At 38.1% G+C, this 10681-nt stretch overlaps 1 long non-coding RNA gene across 6 annotated transcripts; it reads right to left on the bottom strand.

The window, feature by feature from the left end:
* Positions 1-2890: 2890 nt before the first annotated feature.
* Positions 2891-7419, bottom strand: LOC123169003 (uncharacterized). Of its 6 annotated transcripts, none has more exons than XR_006484598.1 (7): positions 6724-7419; positions 6456-6550; positions 6294-6376; positions 5413-5543; positions 5117-5324; positions 3611-4575; positions 2891-3522 (listed from the first exon to the last, which is right to left on the bottom strand). It is a non-coding gene; the product is annotated as an uncharacterized lncRNA (long non-coding RNA). The 6 variants fall into 6 exon arrangements; XR_006484601.1 differs by having other exon boundaries at positions 5117-5333; XR_006484602.1 differs by having other exon boundaries at positions 3611-3741; positions 4462-4575; positions 5117-5543.
* Between the last annotated feature and the right edge of the window lie 3262 nt (positions 7420-10681).

Here is a 10681-nt window from a genome sequence, read left to right on the forward strand (position 1 = left end):
ATCCTTTTCGCAATCTATCCTAGCATTAACAGTATTCAAGAAGGGTCTACCAAATATAATGGGACAAAAGTCATCTTGTGGGGAACCAAGAACAAGAAAATCAGTAGGATATTTAACTTTCCCACACAAGACTTCAACATCTCTAACAATCCCAATTGGTGAAATAGTATCTCTATTGGCAAGCTTAATTGTAACATCAATATCTTCTATCTCAGCAGGTGCAATATCATGCATAATTTCTTTGTATAAGGAATGAGGTATTGCACTCGCACTAGCACCCATATCACATAAGCCATGATAACAATGATCTCCTATTTTAACAGAAACAACAGGCATGCCAACAACAGGTCTATGTTTATTTTAGTATCGGGTCTAGCAATTCTAGCAGCTTCATTACAGAAGTAAATAACATGCCCATCAATATTATCGACTAAGAGATCCTTAACCATAGCAATACTAGGTTCAACTTTAATTTGCTCAGAGGGTGTAGATGTTCTAGCATTACTCTTACGAACCACAGTTGAAGCTTTAGCATGATCCTTTATTCTAACAGGGAAAGGTGGTTTCTCAATATAAGCGGTAGGAACAATAGGATCAACATTATAAGTGATAGTCTTTTCTTCAACTTTAATAGGTTCAACTACTTTTACTTCAATGGGAGGATGATATTTAAACCACTTCTCCTTAGGGAGATCAACATGAGTAGCAAATGATTCACAGAAAGAAGCTACTATCTCAGAGTCAAGTCCATATTTAGTGCTAAATTCACGAAAAGCATCGGTATCCATAAAAGATTTAACACAATCAAACTTAGGTGTTATACCTGACTCCTTACCTTCGTCGAGTTCCCAATCTTCAGAGTTGCGTTTAATTCTTTCCAATAAATCCCATCTGAATTCAATAGTCTTCATCATAAAAGAACCAGTACAAGAAGTATCGAGCATGGAGCGATTATTGAGAGAAAGCCGAGCATAAATTTTTGAATAATAATTTCTCTTGAGAGCTCATGATTGGGGCATGAATATAACATTGACTTAAGCCTCCCCCAAGCTTGAGCGATACTTTCTCCTTCGCGAGGCCAAAAATTATATATATAATTACGATCACGATGAACCAGATGCATAGGATAAAACTTCTGATGAAATTCCAATTTCAATCGGTTGTAGTTCCATGATCCAATATCATCACATAGCCTAAACCATGTCAATGCCTTTCCCTTCAAAGATAAAGGGAAGACCTTCTTCTTGATAACATCCTCGGGCATACCTGCAAGCTTAAATAATCCACAAACTTCATCCACATAGATTAGGTGCATATCGGGATGTAATGTTCCATCTCCTGTAAAAGGATTAGCTAGCAGTTTCTCTATCATACCCGAAGGAATTTCAAAGTAAACATTTTCAGTAGGTTCAGTAGGTTGAGGAGCAACTCTTTGCTCTACTGGTCGGGGTGAAGATACCCCGAACAAGCCCCTCAAAGGATTATTTTCCATAGTAACAAGTGACAGTAAATTTCAGCACACTATATAAATTTTTCCTTACCAAATTCCACTACCAAAGGCGCTTCACTCCCCGGCAACGGCGCCAGAAAAGAGTCTTGATGACCCACAAGTATAGGGGATCTATCTTAGTCCTTTCGAAAAGTAAGAGTGTCGAACCCAACGAGGAGCAGAAGGAAATGACAAGCGGTTTTCACTAAGGTATTCTCTGCAAGCACTGAAATTATCGGTAACAGATAGTTTTGTGATTAGGTAATTCGTAACGGATAACAAGTAACAAAAGTAAACAAGGTGCAGCAAGGTGGCCCAATCCTTTTTGTAGCAAAGGACAAGCCTGGACAAACTCTTATATAAAGGAAAGCGCTCCCGAGGACACATGGGAATTATCGTCAAGCTAGTTTTCATCATGCTCATATGATTCGCGTTCGTTACTTTGATAATTTGATATGTGGGTGGACCGGTGCTTGGGTACTGCCGTTCCTTGGACAAGCATCCCACTTATGATTAACCCCTCTCGCAAGCATCCGCAACTACGAAAGAAGAATTAAGGTAAACCTAACCATAGCATGAAACATATGGATCCAAATCAGCCCCTTACGAAGCAACGCATAAACTAGGGTTTAAGCTTCTGTCACTCTAGCAACCCATCATCTACTTATTACTTCCCAATGCCTTCCCCTAAGCCCAAATAATGGTGAAGTGTCATGTAGTCAACGTTCACATAACACCATTAGAGGAAAGACAACATACATCTCATCAAAATATCGAACGAATACCAGATGCACATGACTACTTATAACAAGACTTCTCCCATGTCCTCAGGAACAAACGTAACTACTCACAAATCATATTCATGTTCATAATCATAGGGGTATTAATATGCATAAAGGATCTGAACATATGATCTTCCACCGAATAAACCAACTAGCATCAACTACAAGGAGTAATCAACACTACTAGCAACCCACAGGTACCAATCTGAGGTTTTGAGACAAAGATCGGATACAAGAGATGAACTAGGGTTTGAGAGGAGATGGTACTGGTGAAGATGTTGATGGAGATTGACCCCCTTCTGATGAGAGGATCGATGGTGACAATTTCCCCCTCCCGGAGGGATGTTTCCCCGGCAGAACAGCTCCGCCAGAGCCCTAGATTGATTCTGCCAAGGATCCGCATCGAGACGGCGGCGCTTCATCCCGAAAGCTTCCTTCTTATTTTTTCCAGGGCAAAAGACACCTTATACCAGAAGATGGGCATCGGGGGGCTTCCAGGTGGCCCACGAGGCAAGGGGCGCGCCCTCCACCCTCGTGGACAGTGGGTGGCCCCCCTCTGGTGCTTTCTTCACCCAATATTTTTAATATATTCCAAAACTGACTTTCGTGGAGTTTCAGGACTTTTGGAGTTGTGCCGAATAGGTCTCTAATATTTGCTCCTTTTCCAGCCCAGAATTCCAACTGCCGGCATTCTCCCTCTTCATGTAAACCTTATAAAATAAGAAAAAAAAGGCATAAGTATTGTGAGATAATGTGTAATAACAGCCCATAATGCAATAAATATCGATATAAAAGCATGATGCAAAATGGACGTATCAATGGATTAGTCATATTATCAGGCTGGGTCAGTATATTAGTAAATTTGTCACATATACACAATTTGTCGAACCAGTTCCAATAATGATCAATAGACATGCATATCTCTGGAAAAAAAGGAACACACATGCATACAGTGGAAGTGTCTCAAGGGCCAAACTATTGTGGAAACTATCATAGCAGAAATCATATTTTTATTAATTTGGACTAAAAGGGGATGTACGCACACTTATCTTGGCTTGATCACCTGCACAATCAAATCTTACTACTGGACATTGGCATTGCCTGATGCTTCCCATCAAAGACCAGCCAATTTGTGATTTACCATTGCCCTAGGGACTCACATCCCAGCTATCTTGCTCTGGCAGCTTAGTGGTACCAAACCAAAATTCTTGGATGCCTGTTCTGGAAGTTGTTCCAAATCTGTGCAGCTCCCTAGGTGGACTCATAGAAGGTTGAACAATGTTTTGTTAATCAGTTACACCATACGTAAACTTCAAAAAATGCATAGAACGGAGTCTACCTCATTAGGTGCATCCTTTTATGATTCTTGGCAGTTAGGTGAACACAGAGATAATAAGAAACTGGCTTTTTGAACTTGCATTGCAGTATGCAAGAAATGGATGATATTGTCCCCAAGTGGTCTAGGATAACCTGATGATCAAACAAAACACTAAGTGATTATGTAGAGAATTATAGATTCATCAAATTCTTAAATTAGTATTTTCATAAAACAACATCTATTAATTTGGAACTATTTGATGTTGATTGTTCGTAAGCCCATTTAGTTAGAGAAGGTTCTCAATCGGATACCATCCCGCTTTCATGCAATTAGGCTCAGCAAATTACTGTTATTACCTTGACAGTGCCCACTGCTGGAGAGAGTTAATATTTTTGGCAAGAAATCTCTGTTATAAATGAGTCCAAATTTATCTATATGTATTATGTATGTCCCCAATAATAGAAAAAACATTCTTGTCCTCTTCCTCTCTAGCAAATCTTCGTCAGTGACGGGGATATGCCAATAACCTTTCTCCGATTTCTAAGTTTCAGAGGTAAAGGGTGAAACAATTAGAAAGTCAACAAAGGGCTAGATGAATCTGATTGAAGAACAAAAGACAACAGAATATCTTGTTGTGCATAAATCATCAATTATATGTCCAATTAGTACTGTCCAGTTAAAGGTCCAAGCTAGAATCATAGATCTTACAACTGTACTTCCGAAAAGAACCATTCAATGTCAGGTTTTTATCATTGCTAAACGTCAGAGTCTCATATCATACAGTGATAATCCTCCTAGATTAGTATTATACCAAATTACTGAATGAATAAAATAACTACAATTTGGAGCTTCAAGTAAAGCAAACAGTTAACTTAATTCTCTAGTCGACGGCTATGTTGGTACTTGAAGAATCATTCTGCCCCTGCTGTTAGTTCAGCACCTTGGTCCCTCGTTCTTGCCGCAGCATCCGATCCCAAATCTCCAACCTGGTAGCGAATTTTGGTCAACAAATAGTAGCATGGAATACTTCTACAACTAACTTAGAATCAGACAAGACAGAACCAAGGAGCAGAGAAGTGCAGCAGCAGCAGCAGCAGCTCTAGGAGAGATGGGACAGCCACAGCCAGCAAGGACCAGAGAGGAGAGGCAGCAGAGCCAAGGCAAGACTACTACAGAACCTACAACTAAGTCAAACTATATACTTTTACGATTGATGGGCATACTCGCGACTTCACCCATAATAATTCAAAAAAAGTTGAATCCTTCATTTTTCAAATTTGAGCATTGGCGCATATCGACTGTATGGATTAGTCATATTATCAGGCTGGGTCAGTATATTAGTAAATTTGTCACATATACACAGTTTGTCGAACCAATTCCAATAATTATCAATAGACATGCATATCTCTGGAAAAAAAGGAACACACATGCATACAGTGGAAGTGTCTCAAGGGCCAAACTATTGTGGAAACTATCATAGCAGAAATCATATTTTTCTTAATTTGGACTAAAAGGGGATGTACGCACACTTATCTTGGCTTGATCACCTGCACAATCAAATCTTACTACTGGACATTGGCATTGTCTGATGCTTCCCATCAAAGATCAGCCAATTTGTGGTTTACCATTGCCCTTGGGACACACATCCCAGCTATCTTGCTCTGGCAGCTTAGTGGTACCAAACCAAAATTCTTGGATGCCTGTTCTGGAAGTTGTTCCAAATCTGTGCAGCTCCCTAGGTGGACTCATAGAAGGTTGAACAATGTTTTGTTAATCAGTTACACCATATGTACACTTCAAAAATTGCATAGACCGGAGTCTACCTCATTAGGTGCATCCTTTTATGATTCTTGGCAGTTAGGTGAACACAGAGATAATAAGAAACTGGCTTTTTGAACTTGCATTGCAGTATGCAAGAAATTGATGATATTGTCCCCAAGTGGTCTAGGATAACCTAATGATCAAACAAAACACTAAGTGATTATGTAGAGAATTATAGATTCATCAAATTCTTAAATCAGTATTTTCATAAAACAACATCTGTTAATTTGGAACTATTTGATGTTGATTGTTCGTAAGCCCATTTAGTTAGAGAAGGTTCTCAATCGGATACCATCCCGCTTTCATTCAATTAGGTTCAGCAAATTCCTGTTATTACCTTGACAGTGCCCACTGCTGGAGAGAGTTAATATTTTTGGCAAGATATCTCTGTTATAAATGAGTCCAAATTTATATATATGTATTATGTATGTCCCCAATAATAGAAAAACATTCTGGTCCTCTTCCTCTCTAGCTAATCTTTGTCAGTGACGGGGATATGCCAATAACCTTTCTCCGATTTCTAAGTTTCAGAGGTAAAGGGTAAAACAATTAGAAAATCAAAAAAGGGCTAGATGAATCTGATTGAAGAACAAAAGACAACAAAATATCTTGTTGTGCATAAACCATCAATTATATGTCCAATTAGTACTGTCCAGTTAAAGGTCCAAGCTAGAATCATAGATCTTACAACTGTACTTCCGAAAAGAACCATTCAATGTCAGATTTTTATCATTGCTCAACGTCAGAATCTTATATCATACAGTGATAATCCTCCTCGATTAGGATTATACCAAATTAGTGAATGAATAAAATAACTACAATTTGGAGCTTCAAGTAAAGCAAACAGTTAACTTAATTCTCTAGTCGACGGCTATGTTGGTACCTGAAGAATCATTCTGCCCCTGCTGTTAGTTCAGCACTTTGGTCCCTCGTTCTTGGCGCAGCATCCGATCCCAAATCTCCAACCTGGTGGCAAATTCTGGTCAACAAATAGTAGCATGGAATACTTCTACAACTAACTTAGAATCAGACAAGACATGCTTACCATGTTGGCGTATATGACACTGGAACCACTCATGCAACCATTGTCTAGATGCGTCTCTTTGGGTTCAAAACTCTGAATTTTAGAGGTGCACTTCTCTGAAAGCATAAAGATGCCATATCAGACTCAACACTTGGCTCAACAAATCATACAGTTCGGTGCAAGTATTTATACTACTTTCATGTGCAAATCCAAGTGAGACTAGTATATTGGTAATCCATATTTCAGATGGAAACGGGGAAAACAGAAGTGTGATTTTAGAGGTGAATACCTTATCCTCCAGCTCATGGATAAAATAGCCGCAGTCAGATGCGTGCTAGGTGACAGCCTCCTGCTCGGAGGTCGTGGCTCTTCTTCCACCTCCCTCTGCGCCCGTTGATCTAGATGGAACAGGGAGTGTCGCATCCTCGTGCGACAGATCGATTGACACGACTCCCGCCTCTTCCTCGATCTCTTCGCTGCGTGGGCGGCAAGACGACGCCGTGCAAGAGAGGAGTTGGGGAAGAAAGAAAGAAGGAGCGGCAGAGGAGGCATGCGGCGCCCGAGCTCAGCGTCGCCTCCCCGCCATGGCCACCGCCCCCTGCAAGCTTGCAGCGCCGTGGTCCGTGGCTTCAACGCCGGCGAACTCCTCGCCCCGGCCGACTCTCCATTTTCTCCTCCTTCATCTCCGTGTGCGCCTCCCGCCTCGCTGCTGCCGCTTGATGCGGCGCCCGAGCGCAGCGCTGCCTCGAGGCCTCGCTGCTGCATCCCGGGAGCGCAGCGCCGCATCCCCGCCTCGCTGCCGCGAACTGATGCGGCGCCCTCGCGGCCGCATCTCCCAAGCCCAGCGCCGTCTCCCGCGAGCCCACTCGGAGCTGTCGCCGCCGTGAAGGGCGCCGCCCCGCCGTGGTGGAAAGGAACGTCATGATAAGAAGGGCGCCGCGGGTTGAATTCCCGAAAAGAGAAGGACTTTTCTGCAAAATGGCTAACGACGTACGACCAAATGCATTGGCCGCTTTATTAGAGTATATATATATATATAGGCACGCTAAACTAAGCCCGAGCGCATTATAACTTATTCTGCGCTCCGGCCATTCAAACCACGCTCGAACTCGCTAATTACAGAAGTGACCACGTCCCAACCAAAGTTCCACCTGATGGTAAAAGACTCTAGTACATTACCATGTGTGACAATGACTTTTACTATCCAGACCCACAAGTCCCTTCAACTAGTAAAATTGACTAGTAAATTACTATATATCACACTGTTGTTACTATCGCTCTAGCATGTGGTAAAATTGATCAACAATTACATATTTTCAACAATTAGATCTTGGTTATAATTTGCTCACCGTGCGTACATGTAACATTATGATTACTTTGAAATCAATTTTACTACAGAGGTCACGTATTTACTACATGCTATCTGAGATTTTATTAACAATTTCCATGCATCTATAGTAAACATATTACAGTTTTTGTGGGTATAGTAAAGAGATTACTAATTGTACTACATGTTATACTTCCGATTATTTTCCCAGGAATGTGTAGTAAGGTGGTAACATGCTTTACTAAATGTTTCATGGGGTGTTACGGCAAACTTCATGACCAGACATCTGTAGTACAAATGTGCATCTGTAGTAAAGAGATTACTAGTTTTACTACAAGTTTACTATCGATTGATTCCCTGGGAACGTATAGTAAATAGGTTAACATGTGTTACTACATTTCACATGTGATCTTACCATAGACTTTGTGACTAGGCTTGTGTAGTAAAAAAGGTTACCATGCTTTACTACTAGTTGCCTATGAATTTATGATCTATACAACGGGATAATAAAATTATATGCCTCTAGCTCAATATAAAAATGGATCAAGACCCCCACATATCTGTATTCTCTAGTTCAACATGGCACCCTTTAATTAGGACCAAACCAGTATATTCTTTTTTATTGGCGCGTGCCCATAATTTGTTTCAATTATAATTACCAGCATATTCTTTTTTATTGGCACATGGAAGCTACCACTGTCAATAACTTATGGTGTCCCTTATTCTGAACAAGCCGACTTAACTCGATGCCCAGTATGGGAGTGATCGACCTCACGAACTCAAAGACCCGACCACATGTTGCTAGCCACTCAAACAAACGTGTTCTGCTAACCAATGGTCAGCATAAATATAAAAGGATATAATGCAACGCCAGATTCAATTTTTTTTGAACTTTTCAAAAACCGATAACTATGAAATGCCAAGTATACATGGCAACATGAACAATTTTCCAAATTACACGCATTTTTAAAAAGACAAACAAAAATTTGAATGGAACATTTGTTGAAATTCACAAACATTTCTTAAAACATGAACGTTTTATAGAAATACGTTTTTTTAAGTTGTGAACAATTTTTGGAAACAGGAAAATGTTTTAAACATATAGAAGAAATTTAGAAATGTGTCTTTAATGCAAATATTATTTTAAATTTTGAACATATCACTAAAACAATAATTTTAATTTGTAACATTTTTTAGATGTTCAATTATTTTTTGAAAAACCCAAACATTTTTCAAAAAATGGGGATAATATTTAAAATTCTGAAAAAATTCGGAATGACAAAAAACTAAAATTTCAAACATATTTTAAGTAGGAACACAATTGTGGAATTCATAACATGAACTACCGAATATACTTGGCAATTTGAAAATTTTTCCAAATTAAGGATGGTTTTTTTTGAAAATTCCAAACATTTTTGAACAACGGAAGAAAAAAAAATTGAACGGAACATTTCCTGAAACACACATACATTTCTTAAAGACATGAACCTTCTTATAAAAATATGAACATATTTGAAGTTGTTATTTTTTAAATGGGAACATGTTTTAAACATGCAGAAGAATTTTAGAAAATTTGTTTCTTTAATGCAAACTTTATTTTCAATTTTTAAACATATCTTTAAAACAAGAAAATTTGTTGAAATGTTGACAATTTTTAAAAATACAAACGTTTCTTGAAAAATGGGAATATTCTTGTAAATAATGTTTTGAACAAAATTTGGCACGATAAAAAAATTCAAACATTTTTCAGAGTAGAAACAAATTTTTTTTATTTATATTTTTTACGAAATTTATGAATAAAAATTGAAAAATACAATTGCGAACATTTTTTTAAAATTTTGAATTTCTGAAAAAATGAATAAAATAGACTTGCAGTAGGAAAAATAAAAAATAAATAGAAAATAAAAAGAGAAAGAAACAGAAAAAGAAAATTTGAAACAGAACAGAAACAAAAATGGTCTGCCGAGTCTTGGACGCCCTGTGCGTAGCTTAAATTATTTGCCGCATCGAGTGGGAAATAATTTTTTTTATTGCTGCTTAGGCAGGAAAATATGGGCTGACTTTACTGGGCCATAGGGCGCGCAGCCCATGTACGAAATTCTGCATTAATCATTTTTCCTTTGCCAACAGATGAAGTACGAAAGTTTACTACGACCTCAGACATAGGAAAAAATAATCTTTTGGCGGTGAAAGGATGAAAAAAATCGGAGAAACGCACCTTGATTTATTAGTATATATATATATATATATACCCAGGGTGCAGAATAAGTTATTCTTCACCCGAGTTAATCTTACGATCATTTCATAATTAAATTACGTTTGAAATTCAAATAGCTACATTCTTATTGATTCACCACGTAAAATTTGGCATGAAAAATAAAAATATAGGGCATAAGACAAGAAATTTTGCAGTTTATGTGTATTTTACACTATGTTTTTACGTTTGTAATTTTATATAACATAAAATATTTTTTACAACGATTATATATTTTTTTACGGTCTCTTTTTACGTCAGAAATAAGACAAAACTTACGAAATGTAAAATTACGGTGTATTGATGATAAAATAAAGAGGGTGAAGAATAACTATTCCTCACCCAGGGTGACGAATAGTCAATATATATATATATATATATGTGTGTGTGTGTGTGTGTGTGTGTGTGTGTGTGTGTATGTGTGTGTGAGACAAATGTTTCTACAAGCAGTGATAGTTACCACCACTTGCGTTTTGTATGTTATATGTGCTATTTATCGAAACCGAGAGTATGTACGTGTAGTATGTAATATATAACAATGTTTATGTAGTATATATACTAATTTTTAGGTAATATGTACCATATTTTGAGTATTTTTTTTACATACAAATATATACGTATTTCACAAATATAACAAAAACTATGGACTCATAAGCAATTTTTTCA

Source organism: Triticum aestivum, chromosome 7D (assembly GCF_018294505.1).
Source record: "Triticum aestivum cultivar Chinese Spring chromosome 7D, IWGSC CS RefSeq v2.1, whole genome shotgun sequence".
Lineage (NCBI taxonomy): Eukaryota > Viridiplantae > Streptophyta > Magnoliopsida > Poales > Poaceae > Triticum > Triticum aestivum.